This window comes from Eleutherodactylus coqui, chromosome 3 (assembly GCF_035609145.1).
Source record: "Eleutherodactylus coqui strain aEleCoq1 chromosome 3, aEleCoq1.hap1, whole genome shotgun sequence".
In the NCBI taxonomy this organism is placed as follows: domain Eukaryota; kingdom Metazoa; phylum Chordata; class Amphibia; order Anura; family Eleutherodactylidae; genus Eleutherodactylus; species Eleutherodactylus coqui.
This window is the reverse complement of record NC_089839.1, coordinates 28,921,148-28,942,083: the sequence shown is the minus strand read 5'-3', so window position 1 is coordinate 28,942,083 and position 20,936 is coordinate 28,921,148. Positions and strand designations below refer to the sequence as shown.

Below are 20,936 nucleotides of genomic sequence, written 5' to 3'. Positions count from 1 at the left end.
AATTGTTTTTTTAGGGAAGTTGGGGAAAAAAAAGAAATTCTGTCGTTTGTTATTTGGATTTCATTTTTATTGCGTTCAGTGTGCAAAATGATTATTGTGATTACATTCTTCTCTGGGTCAGCACGATTCAGGTGATACCTAGTTTACACAGATTTTTTATGTTTTGCTATTTTTGTGTGCAAAATCCTTTTTTTTTTTTTTTAAAGATGTGCTTTAGTGTTGCCACCTTCCAAGAGCCATAAAATTTTTATTCTTCCATTGACGGAGATTTATAAGGGCTTTAAAAAAAAAAAATCAATGAATGGCTGAGCGCTGCCTGTAATTGGCTGAGCGCTCAGCCAATTAGACCAGCACTTTCTGGAGGCGGGGATTTTTTAAAATCCCCGGCCAGCAGAAAGTGCTTCAGAGGAGTGTTGGGATTCCAGAGAGAAGACGCACCGGAGTCCCGACAGCAGCGGAGAGGTGAGTTGTTTTTTTTTTTACATTTTTTACAGCAGCTAGGGATAATTTTTTAGGGAAGGGCTTATATTTCAAGTGCTTCCCTGAAAATCACTGCAGGGTTTGCTTGCATTCCATTGCTTTCAATAGAGCCTGGCGACAGAAGCGCTGGCCCCATTGAAAGCAATGGCCACGGAGTTACGGTCACGTGCATTGTGATCATGCATGGAGCACTTTTTTTTCGCACATAGGTCCGACTGAGCTCTTACCATGTAAAAAAATATCACTCATGTGCCATCACTACATTCATAATGACCCGGAGAAAAAAGTGAGTGCACATTCTAAAAATATAATGGCAAAAATAGTAATTTTGCCTATTTAGTCTTACAAAAAAGAGAATAGAAAGTGATCAAAATGTGTCATGGATCAACAAATATTGCAATTAAAAAGTACAACTCATCCCCTTTCGCAAACAAAAACCCCTCTAACAACACTGTTGATGCAAAAAGAAAAAAGTTAGGGGTCTTTAAATGCAACAATAAACCAAGAATACATTATTTAAAAAAAAATGTGAAAAAGTTGCAAAAAAAAACAACCCTATGTAAATTTGGTATTGAGATAATCGCACGAGCCTGCAGAATTAATTTCAGTGCACGGTGAACACCGTTAAAGATCATAAAAAAACATGCTGTTATATTGGTTTGAAAGTATGTATAGTGGATTTGCCCAACACCTCCGAATCTGGATAAGCTGGTTCTGTCCTGAGTCCCTGGAGAGTGATGAGGAAACCCCTTATATGTAAATGGAGGTTGTTATAAAAAGGTGGGGGGAGTGTTGAGACATTGAGTTCCACAGCACATGGGAATCTAGAGAGGAGCTGCTGCAGGCCGCTAGTCAGATATTACCCCCTACATACCAGAGAGATGCTTCACCTTAGCTGGGATCAAGCAGGTAACAGCTATCAGCACACCAGCTATAAAATCGGTGTAAACATGCATGCCACGCGAGTGGCTGCCTCGCGAATATGAACTGTATAAAGTGTAGCTGGAATCAAGTGTGATGCAGTTTGACCACGACAGTTCGATAGGTAGGCCACAAACTCTGCCTAAATGCCTTGCATTTCAAAGCTATTGCTAATACAGTCACCTCTGTTCTCATCCTTGCTCTCAGTTTCAGAACCTCCTTCAAATGCCCACCTCTCTGGGGCACTCTATTCACATTAGCCCCTCTCTCCTGTCCTGAACTATGCACAGCTCGCATGCACTCTTTGCTTACTTACTTAGCCTCAAGCCCCCTAATGCCACTAACAAATATAACAGTCGCCCTCATAAATCTCCTAACCATCGGCTAACCTTTGCTATCTTGCTGCTACTAGCAGCTGGGGATATCTCTCCCAATCCTGGCCCACCCTCCACTGCTCCTAACTATTACCCCCTACCTGACTCACTAAGAAAACCCTCAAGCCCAACTGCTAGCCCATGCATACCCTCCCCTGACTCCTTTAAATGTGCGCTCTGGAACTGCCAGTCAGCATGTAATAAACTCCCCACCATCCACGACTTTTTTTCTGATAAATCTCTAAATCTGCTAGCTCTTACAGAAACGTAGATACAGCAGTCTGACACAGCCGCCCCTTCTGCACTGTTTTACAATGGCCTGCAGTTCTCCCATACCCTGAGACCAGATGACAGGAGTGGTGGAGGAGTAGGTGCTCCTATCTCCCTGAAATGTACCTACCAGGTCATCCCCCCTGTACAGTCACACACTTTTCCATCATTTGAGGTACATACGCTACGGCTTTTCCGCTGCTGTCCATGCAAGTAGCAGTTATCTATCGCCCCCCAGGTGCTCCTCGCCTGTTTTTGGACCACTTTGCTGCCTGGCTCCCCCACTTCCTATCCTGTGAAATTTCAACCCTCATCTTAGGGAATTTTAACATCCCCACTAATCACCCTATCTCTCCATCTGCCTCTCAGCTTCTATCGCTCACCTCCTACATTGGTCTCTCTCAACTCACAGGTTCTCCCACTCACAGCGATTGCAACACTCTTGATCTGATCTTCCTCCGTCTCTGCTCTGCTTCCAACTTCACTAATTCCCCTCTTCTGCTCTTGGACCATAACCTCCTCTCTTTCTCTGTCATGCTCCCTAACATCCCTCCAGACCCACCTACCTACCGTACCTACAGAAACCTTAAGGCCATTCACACCCAGGACTTTGCTGAGTCCCTACAGTCCTTTCCGTGTCCTATCTCTCTTCTCTCCTGCCCCAACCTCACTGCCGCTCACTACAACACCACTCTCAAACATGCCCTAGATGAAGCAGCGCCCCCCCATTATCCAATCTATCTGATGTAGAATGCAGCAACCCTTGCTCACGCTTCAAACACGTTTTATCCAGCGGTGTTCTAGAAGTGCTGAACGGCTGTGGAGGAAGTCGCAAACGTCCGCAGACTTCCTCCACTACAAATTCATGCTCAGAACCTACAACCTCGCCCTCCACCATGCCAAACAAGTCTACTTCACCTCTCGTCTCCTCACTATCACACAACCCTAAGCAGCTCTTTGATACTTTTCACTCCCTTCTCAGCCCTAAACCGCAGCCCCCTGTGACGGATCTCAGTGCTGTAGAGTTGGCTGCCTACTTCAAACAGAAAATTGATGACATGGGTCAGGAAATAACTTAGCCCTGACCCTAGTCTTGTCAGCACTGCATCTAGCTCCTGCCCTCCTGTTTCTCTTTTTGCCCTCCCCCCAGTCCCTAGTTTAAACACTCATAGAGACATGGGTAGCTATCCAGTCGGCACTCAATATTCCTTTTCATATCTACTGTCCACTTGTGAAATCGATGCCAGTCCAGTTACTACACTTCACAAGGGCATCTTACATGATATTAGTTCCTATCTCATGACTTTTGGCACGTCAGTGAAGGTTAGTTTCCATTTCTTTCAGTGGATATTCTTTCTTCTCCTGGGTGAGAATTTGTTTTTTTTTAACTGGTAGTTCCACATCCCAGTACCACTGTGTCAGGGTATCATTCAAGTTTCCATTGTGGGGAAGTGTTTTCATTTGATTGTGGTCCGCAGTTTCATTCAGTTGATGGGCATAAGGGGTCATTTTTTTCTCATCTCTTTTTGTGGGATTCTTGCAGGAAAGTTCTGAAGTAACAATGAGTGGACTCGATAAACCCATATCGGTGTCGGTGAACGGTAAGAGCCTTTCATAAATCTTGTTTGATTGTATTCTATTAATAGGAAATTCAGAATATCATTACTATTACTCTCTGTTATACTCATTTAGTGCCTCAACCATCACATTGAATGGCTGTGTTTGCTTAAGCGAGTGCTTCAGTGATTGGCTGAGCCACGGTACTTGAGAACCAATCAGAGCCTTCGCTTCCTGAAGGGCAGGATTTTTGAAGCCCCTGACTAGGAAGCGCTGGCTGAACACTGCAGACAAGTGTGGCAGAGCTCCAGTAGAAGGGAGGTGGAACAGACAGTGCTTGTTAGGTAATGTATTGCTTTATTTTTTTTTTTAATTCAGCGAGGTCTTATTTTTGGGTTAGGGCTTATATTTCAAGTCCTCTCGAAAATCCCAGAAAAAGACTGCCACAAAGCCGCGCGACTTTGTAGAGCTACAAAATTGCGATATCGCCAGGAGAAAACGCAGCAATATCGCACAGAACATGGCTAGTGGAAGAGATTTTGGCCAGTTAATAACATTTGAGAGAGGGGGCATTATTGAAATGTGAGAAGCTGGATGGTCATATCAGCTAATTTTGTGCCACCTAGGCCATTCTAAAAAGTCTGTTAGGAGGTGTAGGGACAAGTGTGTGAGTGAAGGCAAAAGCACAAGACGACTGAGCTCAGGATGCCCTAGGCAGATTACCAGTAGAGAGGATCGTCTGATTGTCCGACAAGCATGAGAAGTTCCAATTGTTTCATTGTCTGCCACCTAGAGGCATGTGGCACCATTGTTACAGGCCCCTGCATTTGTTGGAACCATTTCCAGGCACTTGGCTGAAGGATATTTGCTTTCACAATGGCCATTATGACAGCCTACGTGCTTTCATGATCTAGAGGCTTAGTTACAGCAAATATGGAGCTGTGTACTGCAAGATACCAAACAGAACCTGTATGCCTCCATGCCCGCACCTATCACATCCTACATCCAAGCTAGAGTTGGCTCAACAGGGCACTAGAGCCTCCATGCCCCCCGAAACACATCTTGTATCCAAGCTAGAGGCAGTACAGCAGGGTACAGGCTTCAGGTTTCCGCAATAAGTTATCCCCTTACTTTGATATTGTAATCACTTACCTATGTCAATGTTACAATCACACATGGAAAGTTTAATTTAATTTTGACAACTTCTGGGTGCTTGATTTTTTGGGGGAAATAAGTATATTTTGGATGTCAATAAATACATGCCCTGTTTTACATTTTGCTTACATTTGATTGACATAATATCTTTTGCAATGTGAAACTAATAGATGATGTTTTAAAAGTGAAATTTTAGCAATTTCTACTAGAAATTATATTTTGCAACCTTTACAAAGGAAGTGCTTACAAACACTATGATGTTTTCTTTTTCTCCATCTCTGAGGGCTCAGTGACACAGGCATTTTGACGCACAAATTTTTGAACGCATAACTGATGTGTTCAAAAATTTGCATGACCTAAGCGGGCGTCACGGCGGAGAAACCGCTGCTAGCCAAAGGTTGAGTGCTACCTCTGATTGGCTGAGCACAGGGATCAATCAGAGGCAGCTCTCAGCTGTCATTTAATAGCTGAGAGCTGCTTCTGATTGGTCACAGTGCTCAGCCAATCAGAGGTAGTCTATTCAGCAGGCGGGGATTTTAAATCCCCACCTGCTGAATACTACTCAGAGCACTGCAGGAGAAAAGCCGGCTGGACGCGGCTGAGCCCCGGCAGCTGCAGAGAGGTGAGTATAGATTTTATGTGACCCCTGCTATTGAAAAGCATTGGTTCTATCTAGTGCGTATTTTTTGACATGCGGAAAAACGCACATTAAAAACGCCCATGTGACTGAGCCCTTACACATATGTACTAGTGATTTACTTCTCACACAGTATCCTGTTTTTCTTCTATTTCTATTTTAGTATATTTTCCTGCTGTTGTTTCAATAAAGCTTAATTGGTAAATTGAAAAAAAAAATTAGAGCGAAAATCATTATTTGTTTTTCTCTAGGTGAAGACTGGAGTAAAGGCCACCATGGACATCTCGTATCTTCATATGAAATAGAAGATAATACCACACAGCCTAATTCAATAACTCCTAATGTACCCTTAGTCTTTCACAGCAAAGATCTATCCGCTGATGGCAGTAGTGACAAGAAACATTCTTCATTGATAGGCAAACAACTAACTGGGTGTAGACGGGGGAAAATATTTCCATGTGAGACAGATTTTAAAAAGAAATCAAATCTTTCTTGGGATCGGAGAAGTGACAGAGATGAAAGGCAAATTTCATGTTCCGAATGTGGGAAATGTTTTAATCACAAACGAAATCTTGTGGCTCATTTAAAAATTCACACAGGGGAGAAGCCATTTTCATGTACAGAATGTGGGAAATGTTTTGGCCAAAAATCTCATCTGGTTAGTCATCTAAGAATTCACACAGGAGAGAAGCCATTTTCATGTTCAGAATGTGGAAAGTGTTTTAGCCACAAGTTGGTTCTTGTTAAACATCTAAGAATTCACACAAGAGAAAAGCCATTTTCATGTTCAGAATGTGGAAAATGTTTTGGCAACAAATTGCTTCTTCTTGGACATCAGAGAACTCACACGGGGGAGAAGATATTTTCATGCCCTGAATGTGGGAAATGTTTTATTCGGAACTCTTATCTTGTGAAACATTTAAAATCTCACACAGGAGAGAAGCCATTTTTATGTTCACAATGCGGGAAATGTTTTAGTCAGAAATCAAATCTTGTGAGACATTTAAAATCTCACACAGGAGAGAAGCCATTTTCATGTTCAGAATGTGGGAAATGCTTTAGTCTGAAATCAAATCTTGAGAGACATTTAAAATCTCACACAGGAGAGAAGCCATTTTCATGTCCTGAATGTGGGAAATGTTTTCGCCATAAAGCAGATTGTGTTGCGCATCTGAGAATCCACACAGGAGAGAAGCCATTTTCATGTGCTGAATGTGGGATGTATTTTAGCAGGAAATCAAGTTTTGCTCAACATCAGAGAATACACACAGGGGAGAAACCATTTTCATGTTCAGAATGTGGGAAATGTTTTCGCTATAAAGCAGATTGTGTTGCGCATCTGAGAATCCACACAGGAGAGAAGCCATTTTCATGTGCTGAATGTGGGATGTATTTTAGCAGGAAATCAAGTTTTGCTCAACATCAGAGAATTCACACAGGGGAGAAGCCATATCTATGTCCTGAATGTGGAAAAGGTTATAGTACAAAGTTATGTCTTGATAAACATCAGAGAACTCACACGAGAAAGAAATCATTTTAATGTTCAGATTGTACTAAATGTTACAATTGTAGGATCTGCTGCCTAGGAGTGCTTTCAAATATGAATATTTTAACTTTGGTCCATGTTTTGTGGACCAGAATATGTAGCTAATGTAAATCTATATATCTACTCATGTTGCTGCATTTTACATAGCTGTGTTTCAAAAACCCAGCATGACCTTCCTTTAAAGGTCTGTGTTTGCCTCCGTTTTTTGCATTTTATTAGTTTTTTTTTCTATGGAGCAAAAACGGATCCATATTTGCCCTGCAGAGAATAAAACAAATGGCAGCAAGCACTGAGGCAAATACTGATAACATACAGTGCAATGTGACCTGTAACTTGTCTCCATTACGGATGTGTTACAGTATGCTTGTCTGAACCTGGCCTAAAGATGAGTTCATACACAATGTAGTTTCTGCCGTATTTCGGTTGTAGAATGCAAGCTGCAATTCTGCGGCAATGTATAATACAGTGTGGAGAATGGGGATTTAAGAAATCCCATCCACTTAGGGCTCATGCTCATGAGCATCGCGGGATATTGGAATTTGGCCTTGGGAGTACCGTGCTTAAAAAGAAAAAGTGCCAGCAAGTGATCGCGGATTATTGCGGTCTCTATTAATGCTATATTAATGGAGACCTCCTGTGGCTTAAATCTGTGGAAAATAGAACATGCCGCTAGCAGAAATCTGAGGTTAAATTCCACATATCTGCATTGGCAGCCAGAAAGCTATTAGGTTCAATAGAACCTAATAGCTACGGAATTCACGCGCGAATTTCCGTTGCGGGAAACACGGTACGAATCCGTCCGTGGGCATTCACTCTTAGGGCTCCTTCTCACGGACGGATTTCCGCTGCATTCCCCGCAGCTATTAGGTTCTATTGAACCTAATAGCCCAATGCTTACGGTGCGGAATTCCACTGCGGAATACCACACCGTAAAATCAACCTTCCTCACCTGCGGCATGCTCTATTTGCCGCGGGTGTACGCGCAGACGGCTTCCATTGCAGTCAATGGAAGCTGTCCATCACGGTATCTTCCGCTGTAGCACAGCGGAAGATAGCGTGAAACCGCTTCCCCGCAGCCGCGTCATATGATGCGGCCGGCGCATCATGTGATGCTGTGGGTGTGTCATATGACAGGGCCGGCGAGTCACGCGCTCTATTGCGCATGCGCGCCGAAGCGTCATGCGGAACCTGGGATGCCGGATCCGCAGGTAAGCATTGGGGTCTCTGGGTGGGGGGGGGGGGGGCGCCGTGACAGAGCCCATCACGGCCGTGTGAAGCCGGCCTTATAGTGGAAAAAAATCAGTGAAGATTGTCAAGCTGCAAACTTTCACATCCGCAGCATGCTCTATTTGTTGTGGAAATGCTACAGATCTTCACAGCAGTTATTCATACATTGTAATTATTCTTGGTATGAAAATCCGCAGGTGGATTTTGGTGTGGATTTGTTCCGCGATGTGTGATCAGACAAAAACAAAGAAAACAAAGGACCCATTGGATCTGGATCAACCTCTTAGGATGCATTCACAAAAGCGTGTTTATGTGCGTACATTGGTGCGCACAAGACCATGCGTCTATTAGAACCATTGGTTCCCTTTACTGTGCTCACATGTCCGTGTTTTACAGGCATGCAAACGCATGCACCTGCATATATAGGACCTTCCTGCACACATAGTTTCGCGCTGCGCAATAATATTCCCTGCGGGAAGTCCCATCATCACTGAACACTGTGACAGCACTATCACAGTGTTCAGTGACAAGGGGACTCTCGGCGGGGAGTAAAGAATCCCCTGCCACAGCTGTGGCAGAGGATCACGATGTTCTCCCATTGGCTTCAATGGGGCCACGGCTACTGCCGGCGGCCGCATTGAGAGCGGTGGGCTGTCGACAACCCCTGCAATAATTTCGGGGAAGGGCTTTAAATATAAGTCCTTCCTTGAAAATCATCCCTCGTATGTGTAAAAAATTAAATGCAATGGGCACGGACCTGCATTCACGTGTGTTTTTGCACATACGTGGATGCGCGGTGTTGTGCGCATCTATGTATGTACATAAACATGCTTGTGTGAATGCACCCTTAGGGCGCCCACCCACTGGCGTTTTTTTTCACTGCGAAATTCGCAGGTTTTTTTTTTCTGCAGGGGGTCTATGGGACTTGTAATGTAAAAATCGCGATCGCGCAAAATCGCGATTTACCGCGAGATCGCGATTTTAGCTTTGCATGTCCCATAGCCCAAAGACCCCTGCAGAAAAAAAAAACCGCTGCGAATTTCGCAGTAAAAAAACGCTAGTGGGTGGGCACCCTTAGGGCTCCTACCCACTAGTGTTTTCTTAACGCTGCGATATCGCTGCGTTTTTTAAAATGCGAATGTCAATGGGATTTTCTAATGTTAAAATCGCATCGCACAAAAATCGCAAAGCACCTATGATCTGAAACTTTTTAGAGATTTAGCACATTGGGTGATTCAACTGCCATAACTTTTTTTTCTTGGATTACCCAAAAAAAGTTTGCATATTTTTTTGTGATAAATGGGTCTGTTTTAGAGATGAGTGAGCCTACTCGGCCACGCCCCTTTTTCGCCCGAGTACCGCGATTTTCGAGTACTTCCGTACTCGGGCGAAAAGATTCGGGGGGCCCTGTGGGTGAGTGGGGGGTTGCTGCGGGGAGTGGGGGGGAGAGGGAGAGAGAGAGTGTAAATTTGCAAATGTTGAAAATAAAGTATGAGAATGGGTTAATTATTTTGTTTTGGTCATTTTGATGTATACTTTGTATAGTCTTGCATTACAACATTGGTGTGGTGTGGGGTTTTATTTTTTTTTTTACATTTTTTTATATATCTTTTCCTAACATGTTCCCCATGACATCACAAAAGACATTTCTATTTAGCTGTTTTCCACTATAATTGGGGCATCCATGGGAACTCCAGTTACAGGTGAAAAGCAGCCCTCTGTCATGCCATCTGCATCTACGCTGTTTCCCTGAAAATAAGACATTCCCTGAAAATAAGACATAGCATGATTATCCTGAATTTTTGAGGATGCAAAATGATTTTTCAGGCTTTTTGAGGATGCGTGCAATATAGGCCCTACTCCAAAATTAAGCCCTGCTAACAGTTAATTAAAAAAGTCAATTTAAATAGTGTCCAGGCAGCTATACATGTAAAAAAGTTAAAACTTTTTGAACAAAAATTAATACAAGACACTGTCTTATTTTGGGTCTGCTTAGATCCAGCAGCTCTGCCATGTCGGGGGGCGCTTGTCAGTCATGTACTTACTGGGTGCCATAGAGGCAACGGCACTGCCGATTCCTGTTCACTACATATTGCTCATGGAGTTTTATGTGAGCCGGAAAAGACCTGGCTACAAGTTTGCATTTACAATGGTGTATGTTTAAAACCCAGGACCCCACGATGTACATATATGGTGCATAAACTTGACCTCTTATCAACCACTAATGGATTTATCAGTCATTGGTCGCTCAGGAAGGATGGAGTGGGCGTGTGAGCCAGGTCTGCTCCTTAACCCCTTAGTGACCAAGCCTGTTTGCGCCTTAATGACCAAGCCAAATTTTGGAAATCTGACATGTGTCACTTTAACATAGAAAAACTCCATAAGGTCCCCTGTCCGCGGACATTGTGAAGTCCCTCGGCGGATCTCCGCAGCGGGTGCCGCCGCACAGGAGTAGGAGCCGCGGACGAATCTCCACCGGTCAGCCTATCTGACAGGCTGACCACGGGGAATTGCGGCAAGTATTTTGACCTCACAGTTTCTTTTCAGGAATTAATGCAATTTAGAGAAGAAAAAAACACCGGATACCGGTGATCGCGTTAAAGTTAACGAAAAGTTAAGATTTCAGCTCCCCTTACGGATCGGATCCGTAAGGGGAGCTGAGAGTACTCACCCCCCGTCCTCCGCGCCATCTGGCATCTTCTTCGTTCTCCACGGCCCTGCCGCCGGCGTCTGCGTCTGCGCGCCAGACGCATTATGTCACGCGCATGCGCAGAGAGCCGGGAGGCCCGGGAAATTTAAAAACTCCCTGATCCTGGCTAGTTTGAGTAGCCGAGAGCAGGGAGCTGTCATCGGGAGCTGCTGTATGCGGTTCCCGCTGACATGATCACTGCTATCCAATGGATAGCAGCGATCATGTAAAAGTTAAACAAAAGTTAAAGTGAAAAAAAAAAGAAAAAAGTTTTTCATCTCCCCTCATGGATCATATCCATGAGGGGAGATGAAATTAGGTACCTAAAGCCCCCAAATTTTTGCGCGGACATTGCCCGGCTTCTGTGCACGTGTCCGTCGCCAAGATGGCAGACGCAGGCGCAAAAGTCGCAGATTGGCGATGAGGGGAGGTGAAATAACTTAACCAAGGCCACCGGCGATGTCCCCCCACGGGATCCTTATCCGCGGAGCTTTCCCCAGTTTTGGCGCATGCTCCCGTTGCCAAAATGGCGAACGCAAGCACAGAAGCTGGGGAGGGCAAGAGAAAATTAAAAATCTCCTTGCTCCTGGCTACTAAAAGTAGCCAAGAGCTTGGTGATGTCATGGGGGGCCGTGGTGAGCGGTCTTCGGTCACGTGATCGCCATTATCCAATGTATAATGGCAATCATGTAAAAGTTAAGACAGTTAAAGTGTGACGCTCCGTTCAGTTTGGGCCCCGTTGTGCATCCAGACAGAAGATTAGGGCCACAATGGGTATGTTTCTGAACACGGGACAAATGGGGGTATACATTTTGGGGTGACCGTCTTTATTCCTATGTACACTGTACAAAGAAAAACTATTTTTAAAATGACATAATTGCCAAAAAAAACTAAAATCGTAATTTTTTCCTTCTGCTTTGCTTCGATTCATTTAAAAATGGTGGAATCAAAATACACAGTACACCCCTAGATTAATGCGTTAAGGTGTGTAGTTTTTAAAATTGGGTCATTTGTGGGGGTCCTATATCGTTTTGGCCGCTCAAGGGGTCTACAAGTGGGCAATGGGGCCTAAAACGCCTTCAAGCAAAATGTCTGATCTGAAAGCCACCGGCTGCTCCTTTCGGTTTTGGCCCCGTTGTGCATACGGACAGAAGATTAGGGCCACAATGGGTATGTTTCTGAACACAGGACAAACGAGGGTATGCATTTTGAGGTGTAAATCCTCGTTTTCATGTGCACTATAGAAAAAAATCCTGTGTTAAAAATGACATATTTGCAAAAATATGAAACTTTACTTTTTCTACTCTAAATTGCATTAATTCCTGAAAAGAAACTGTGGGGTCAAAATACTCCTGACCCCCCGCAGTGAATACACTAAGGGGTGTAGTTTATAAAATGGGGTCACTTGTGGGGGTATCTATCATTCTGACATTCATGAGCCTTTGCAATCTTGGGTTGGTGCCGGAAAATAAAGTGTTCCTCAAAATGTTGATAATTAATGTTAAATTTGTACGTCTCCTAAATGGTTAAAAAAAACGAAAGTTTTTCAAACATGTGTCCAGAATAAAGTGAAGAGATGGAAATATATATCTTATCAAAAATTTGTACAGTATGTTTGCACATATTTGAGATATTACAGATGAAAATGTGAAAAAAATGACAATTGTTTTCAAAATTTTCCCAATATTGCCACTTTTAATAAATATACACAAATTCTATGGGTCTATTTTTACCACCTAAATGAAGTACAACATGTGGCAGAAAAACAATGTCAGAATCACTTGGATATGCAAAGCCTTTAGGGAGTTATGATATGTTAAGTGACACGTCAGATTTCCAAAATTTGGCTCCGTCACTAAGGCGCAAGCAGGCTTCGTCACTAAGGGGTTAATACTAGGGCTTATGTATTTCACATTTGGCTGACTACACTGATGGATCACGCTTGTACAGCTCACAGACCAAAAACTGGCATATACAGTAAAAAGGGGGTTATCATCCCAAAGAAGAATCACTACTGCTGCATTGAATGGCTTAACCCTTTCCAATCCACTGTCTGACGTCTGAAGACATTCTGATTGAAGGCTGTACAGCTCCAATGTCGGAAGACATCCGTCAGGGTATTCCCACTGTATATTACTGGCCGCTCTGTTGTCGAGGGGCCTCTCCAGCATGTGCCATACCGCAATACTGGCTCTAGCCAGCAGATGGCGCCATTGTATAATGGCAGAAAGAGAAAGCCCCCTAGGAAACCCGGAATCCAAAATTGGATTGCAAAGGGTTAAATGCGACAATTACATGGGGTAGACAGAAAGAATGTCCGTTAGCAAAAATCATCAGAAAAAAACATCACAGACTATCGCAACCATATCATTATGTCATCTTACTGATTAATCACATTAATGCTTTAAGCGAATATATCTCTACCTTACCTCCATATGAACATCATGGACAAGAAAAAAAAAGAATTATTTTTGATATTTCGCTTATATGATCAATTAGATGAATATAGAGCTAGATATAGATGACCCATCAACAAGTCGTTGACCAAACACCATTTTTTATATGGTAATTGGTTTGCTCATACCTAAACCACTAAGATTCATATACAGTGTAGAGGTATTCAAACAAAAGCAGCAAATGATAATGTCTAGTTCAAGCCCCTAGAGAAACATGAATCAAGACGGTGGATCCAAGCTCTTTCTGTAGGACCCTACGGTCAAGATTACCTCTCTGTCCCGTCGGTCTAACCACCTCAATCCTTTTAAACCTTATTGTATCTGGGTTGTTCCTGTGGCAATCGCGAACATGCGTTGCTTAGCTGGTAAATTCACTTCTATTAATGTTTCCTACATGAGCAAGAATACGTCTTCTTAATTGTTGAAGTGTTTTACCGACATAGTCCAGAGGACATGTCGCTACATATATAACATCCATGCTTTTGCAGGTGATGTGGTCCCGGATGTCATAGGTCTTTTTTGCCACAGCACTTGTAAATGTGGGGCTCTTCTCCATACATCTGCAAGCCTTGCAGTCCATATATGGGAAGAACCCCTTTATGGGATTCGATGTTAGCCAGGTTCGAGGATCTACTACTGGGGAGAAATGGCTATGGATGAGACAGTCTCTTAGGCTTCTCCCTTTTCTTTATGTCACAGACGGTTTTTCTGTTAGACATTCCACCAAGTCTTGATCTTCTCTAAGGATGCTCCAGTATTTTGATACAATCCCCCTGACTTCCCTGGATCTCTCATCAAAAGTACCAATCAGGCGGATTATTTTATCTTCATTGTCAGGCCTCTTTTCAGGTACCAGGAGTTCTGTTCTATTTGTCCTAGAGGCCTCCTCTTGTGCTGAAGTTATTAACTCTTTTGGGTATCCTCTTTCTGCGAACCTAAGCGCCATGTCCTCAGATCTACAGGTATATTCCTCATCACTCGAACAGTTTCTGCGTGCTCTTAAAAATTGACCCTTTGGTACACCCTTTTTAAGGGGTAAAAGATAATGGCTCTCAAAATGAAGAAGACTGTTCGAGGCAGTGGGTTTCCTAAATATAGTGCTCTCCAAACATCCCAAGGATGATTTTGATATCTGTAGCTCAAGAAACCTAATGCATTTTGGATGTACCTCAAATATGAAGAATAGGCCCAAGGTGTTTTTACGTTTAAATGGCCGACAAAGTCCGCAAATTCAGATGAGGTTCCAGACCACAAAATCAGCACGTCGTCGATAAATCTAAGCCATAATTTATGTTTAATATGTTTTTATTAAAGCTTTTATAAAATTTTTACAGTAATGACGAAACAAATATAACAAGTAGCTAGTCTCGCAGGACTTCTGTGTTAATATAAGGGCTATTACAATGATAAATCACACCAGAATATAACAGGACCCGTAGTTGCCAGGTGCCCGACTGACGCACCTTTAAAATTTGTATTTTGGCAGCGAATCCTTCGCTTACTGGACCCATGGTTACACGTAGCCCAAGTGAACCGGAGTATGACAGAATGGGAAACAACGTCCAGTTTTTAAATGGCTACGGCAACAAACAAAAAGAGAGAAGAGACACCTGAAAAAAAAGGGACACAAGAAAACCTAGAGTACACGCAGATAGAGGGGAAGGGGTACAGAGTGAAAAGGAATAGGGGGGAAAAAAAAGAAAAAGGAAGGGGGGGGGGCTGCGGAGTACCGGAAATAGAAAGACAGCGAAAGAGAGAGAGATCGTTAGGGCACTCAATTCCAGGAGGTTATCAATCCAGGTATCGGGTCTGTGTCATAACTTCCTGTAAACCCTGGGGCGACCTGTCACCTCACCACCCCGTAATATTCTGAAACTCAGTTGAGTCCCGAAACTTGTTCCATATTGACCAAGCGCTCCTGCCTGAGCTCTCAGCTCCAGAGCCCTCATCCCCCAGTTCCTCCATGTACATCAGATGATTCAGCTCTTGGATAAATTCAATAGTCGAGGGGGTGACGACGCTTCGTCAGTGGCGTGGAATAACGGCCCTGGCTGCAGTAAGGAAATGCCGCCGGAGACCCTTCTTAATCATGGCGAATGGACCGGGGATGATTGAGAGCAGCGCTAGTTGTGGAGTGACCTCCACTTTGCTGCATGACACCTCCTCAAACAGCTCAAAGACCGTCTTCCAGAAAGGCTGTATAAGCGGACACTCCCACCAGATATGCCCAACCTCACATCTCCAACAATCGTCTGGCACCAATGGGAATATGCGGTGGATCAGGTCTGGACATCTGTACCACCTAGTGAGGAGCTTAAAGTTTTTCTCTTGCGCCACGCAGGCCAGAGGTAATCTGTGTGCGAACATGAAAGCTCTCTCCCAATTAGAGTCCTGCAGCTCCAAAGACAAGTCTCTCTCCCATACCTTGGTGTATTGAGGGAGACCCTGTGTGAGCCTCCCTAATATAATACCGTATATCTTTGAGAGGACACGAGTGGGGGGGCTGGTTTGTAGGAATAGTTTTTCAATCGGTTCAGCGGGATCCCCGAGGCGATTCGACCCCATCCGAGCCCTCCAGAAGGAGGACAATTGGAGGTACTCCAGCCACTGTAATTTCAGGTCTGTCCGGGACGCCTGTAAATCATTGAATGATGGGAGGCCCACCTGACCCGTTATCTGACAGCACCTTATGTCCTCTTCTTCTCTCCAGCCAAGGAAGCTCTGCTTCTCCTGTCCTGGGGGGAATGCGGGGTTGTGGAATAATGGGATCAGTGCCCCCCTGCGGATCGCGACCTCTCCTCTAGCCGTCAGCCTATCCCACACGTCAAGACAGTTCAGGGTCAGGGGTGTATGGGGGAGAGCCGCGGGCCTATCCTCCGAGGAGATCCACGGTAGTATGTGTGTTTGTGGCCACACCAGTGCCTTTTCTAGGTCCACCCACTGTTTCGAGTCGGCATGATGATGGCAGTCCAAAAGCCTTGTGAGAATCGCGGCTGAATAGTAGATTTTAAGGTCGGGTAAACCCACCCCCTCCCCCGACTTTGTGCAGGACATGATCCGATAGCTAATGCGGCTATTCCGACCTCCCCACACAAATCTGCGGAACGCCCGCTGGACCAATTTACAAAACTGCATGGGAAGTTTAATTGGCAATGTCTGGAAAAGGTATAAAAACGTGGGGGTCACATCCATTTTTAAGACATTTACCCGCCCAAACCAGCTCAATTGTTTGGCGGCGTACCCATCCAGTTCACGTGTCACTTTCTCGAGTAAGGGGACATAATTCAGATGGTATAGAGAAGAGATGTCCGCTGCAATATGTGCCCCTAGGTATTTGATAGAGGTTGCTCGCCATTTGAATTCGAATTGGTCTGCTAGATGGGCCACCTCAGCCGACAGGAGGGATATATTCATGGCTTCGGATATGTGAAGATTTACTTTGAAATTACTTAGACGCCCAAATTTAGAAAACTGAAGAATCGCTGGGAACGAAATCCGCGGCTGAGAGACAAATAATAAGAGGTCGTCTGCATATAGGGCCGCCTTGCAAATCTGGGTCCTGATCTGCAAGCCACGGGACGTTGGGATTGTCTCGCAGTGCCACAGCCAGATGCTCCATGACGATGGTGTAGAGAAGGGGGGACAGTGGGCAACCCTGTCTTGTCCCGTTCCTAATAGGTACCGGGTCGGACAGTAGGCCGTTTACGCGAATCCTCGCCGGTGGGTTCCGATACAGTGCGAAGACCCAGTTCAAAAACTTAGGCCCCAATCCCAACCTCGTCAGAGAGGAGCACAGAAAGTCCCAGCTAACACGGTCAAAGGCCTTCTCTGCATCTACCGAGAGGGGGCAAAATGGCTGCGACGATTGCTTGGCCTGACTAATCAGCAAGAGAGTCTTATTGGTATTATCTCTAGCTTCTTGCCCTTTTATGAAACCCACTTGATCGTTGTGTATATGGGCTGGCAAGATAGGGGTTAGCCTACTCGCTAGAATTTTGGAGAACAGCTTGATGTCTAAGTTAATGAGCGAGATAGGGCGATAGCTTGGGCATAGCCCCGGGTCTTTGCCCGGCTTGGGGAGCACCGTAATGTGGGCCATGAGTGACTGAGAGGGGAATGGGGTCGATGGCGAGATTTGGTTAAAAGTTTCTCTCAGAATGGGTGTCAGAATTTCCCGAAACTGCTTGAAGAAAACGGAGGTAAACCGATCCAGACCGGGGACCTTTCCCGACGGCGAAGTCTTAATAGCTTCACTGATCTCTTCTGCAGTGAAATCCAATTCTAGGGCTTCTCTATCCTCTCCTATTATGCTTGGGAGGGTTGTCTCCGCAGTATATTCGTCGATCTTGTTTTCCCGAGTGTTGTGGGCCATATCAGCCAAGTGGCCTCTTATATTATAGAGCCCGTGATAGTAATCAGGGAATGCTTCTGCGATTTCTTTCGGGTCATGTCTCTTGTGGCCTGTACTGTCCAGTATATGGGGAACATATGTGAAGTTTTCCCTGCTGCGGCGGTAGCGCGCCAAGGAGCGTCCACATTTGTTAGCGTGTTCATATGAATACCGCTTCAAGCTATCACGATATCGCAAATATTTCTGGTCGAGGATATGTTTCAGTTCCTCTCTGGTGTTCAACAGCTCGTTTTGAGTGGCTGCTGCGTTTGACCGGTGGAATATCATCTCCAGGGACTCGATCCTGGCCAACAGAGAGACAACCTTGGAGGCCTTTTCTCGCTTGAGGCATGCCCCATGTTTAATGAGGACCCTCCTCAAGACACACTTTAGGGCCTCCCACTGGACTGGTTTAGGTGTGGGGTCCCCAGAGTGGTCTTTGAGGAAATTGTCAATGGTGCTGCGCAAGTCGGCACAGCACACAGCGTCCTTCAGAAGGTTGTCGTTCAGTTTCCAAGACCCCTGCCTCTCCAGAGCCCCCGGGACAGATAATGTGAGAAGAACCGGGGCATGATCCGACCATATTGCCGATCCAATGGAGGCAACCGGACCCCACGTTAAGGCATGGTGACTCATAAGGATCAAGTCAATGCGGCTATGCGTAGGGTGAGCAGGGGAGAAGTAAGAATAGTCCCAGTCTACTGGATGGGTCACCCTCCAGACATCTACCAATTGCAACTGCCTCATAGCTTTGTGAAATCTGCGCAGCTGTGTGGCCGAGACTGTCGCACGTCCTGAGGTGCTATCCTTTTCGGGGTCTAAAGGGAAGTTGAAGTCGCCCCCTAGAACCACCCCCCCTCCGCAAAGTCCGCCAACCTGCCCAGTAAGGTGCCACCCATCTGCGCAGGACTCTGATTGGGGAGGTACCACACCGTGAGGGTGAAAAGTTTACCCCACATTCTGACCTTTATGAAGACGTAGCGTCCCTCTGGGTCCATCACCAAGTCCAGAATCTCGTGGGGTACCGTTCTGTGTATGGCGATCGACACTCCCCTTGATTTAGTTGTCGGATTCGTGCTGTGGAACCATGCTGCATAATGCCTATCCCTCATGGTCGGGACATGTTCCGCCCGGAAGTGTGTCTCCTGGAGAAATAAAACGTGAGATTTTAATTTGTGCATTTGATATAGGACTTGGCTCCTCTTTTGTGCCACATTTAGGCCCCGCACATTAAGAGAACAAAAAATTACTTTGGACATGATGGGTGGAGGAGACGCAGCACAGCAGATGTCCTAGGAACTTTGAGGAGAGGGAAAGATGAGAGTCAAGATAGGGGGAGAAACGAGACAACAAAATCAAGACTGCAAAAAAAAAGGGGGGGGGGAGGGGGAAGGAGAGGAGGCGGAGCACACAAAACAAAGGAAGAGCAATGAAGAGAAGAAAAAGAGGCAAAGAAAAAACAATAACCACTAACAAAAAACCCCACAACGATTAATGCAATCAACAAACAGTTGCTTAAGTGTATCCAAAACCCAGGTAGCGACGGTTAGCCAAGAGAGTCTAGAGTCGCTATCTATCTTGGGCACACCCGCCCCCCCAAGTGTGAGGGGGACACCTGCGCCCCAAAAAGGCAGTGGGGGAAGTTAATTAACTAGAGAAACTGGCCGTGGGATGGCCAAAAAGCCAGACCCGGGCCCCCCCGGTCTGGGACGCGCTTTCCGACGGTGGAGTGTCTCCTCCCAGATTGCGCCTCCCAGCCCGCCACATATCAACAACAGTTACTTTATGTAATCAGCCAAAGAAATAGCCCACCAATACATATGGTATATGTAATATCAATACTGGCAGCATAGCACGCATTAAGAAGGAGTGACGCAGCAGAGTTCCTCAAACCCGGGCCGGTCAGTCACGTGGAGAATCAAGTGGGGACCGCGCAGCACCTCTAGCCTCCCGGCGGCGACGTCTTCTTCTGAGCCCCCTGCGTGGCATCTGGGGGAGGTCATTGGTGGGTAGGATAGGTAAGGTGGGCCAGTCGGCGATGTCCACCACAGGTATGCCCAGAGCATCACAAAAATCTGAAGCCTCACCGGGGTGTTGCAACTTCTTCAGGATCCCCCCGTGGCAAACCTGCAGGCGGAAAGAGAATCCCCAACTGTAGGCCATGTCCCGTCGGCGAAGTTCTTCTAGCAATGGACGAAGAGTTCTCCTCTTGGCCAAGGTGAGTCTGGAAAGGTCCGGCAAGATCTGCAGCTGTGATCCTTTGTACTGTACTGCTCGCAGTTCTCGGGCTCCCCTCATGATGGCTTCTCTCAGCTGGAACCGATGGACACGGCAGATAATATCGCGTGGGCGCTCTGGGTCTCTGGAGCGCGGGCCGAGGGCCCTATGGCATCTATCAAGTTCCAAGGGAGCATCTGGCGCGGCCCCCTGCAGGTCGTTGAAGATGTGTTGCACCGTTTCTTCTAGCCGTGAGGGTTCAATATCTTCAGTCAGACCTCTGATACGGATATTGTTTCTGCGCCCCCTGTTTTCCACGTCGTCAATGGAATCCATTAGGTACTGTAACTGGCGGGACACGGTGGCCAGGGCGGTTTCATGGCGATCAACAGCGAGGGATGAGACAGCATCCTCAGTTGCCACGGTCCTTTCCCCAAGGAGGTGAACGTTCTGGCGGACGCAGCAGATTTCGGTCTTATAAGCAGATTCTAGGCGTGAGATGTATGCCTCCATATCCTCTCTGGTAAGGATAGATTGCAACTGCGCCCGTAGTTCTCGGAACTCTGACATTGTGCGATCTTGACCCGCGTGTTGGGATGTTGGGGGGGAGGGGGGGGAGAGTCTGCCATTCTGCTTGGTGGCTGTGTCTCTTTTTGCTGTGGCTCCAGTCCCTGGTCGCCCGGCTTAGCAGCCTCTGTGTGGGAGGTAGCTCCGCGTGGGGACTGCATCTCCCGCGGTTGTTTTGGGGTGCCTGGAACTGCTTCCAGGGAGGTTGAGACATGCCCCCGGTTTGGTCGGGCTGCCTGTGCGAGAGCTGCCGGGGTGTCTTCGGGCGCAGCTTGCGAGATATAGGGGGTTGGGGGTATCTGTCCTCTTGAGCTGGATGCTGCCTGCACTTCTGGCCAGAGCTGGTAGGACGTTGCTCTATGGCCAGGGTGGACTCCTCTGTAAGGTGCCTGTGGGGGGGGGGTTCCCTCATAAGTCCCCACATGCTCATCTGGACTCCCCTGTCTGGGG

The 20,936-nt window shown here is 45.9% G+C and overlaps 2 pseudogenes; both read left to right on the top strand.

Moving 5' to 3' along the window:
- The window catches only part of LOC136620553 (zinc finger protein 850-like), a 493,122-nt pseudogene that overhangs the window by 3,656 nt on the left and 468,530 nt on the right, over positions 1-20,936 (top strand).
- On the top strand, positions 5,670-6,980 carry LOC136619659 (gastrula zinc finger protein XlCGF57.1-like; annotated as a pseudogene).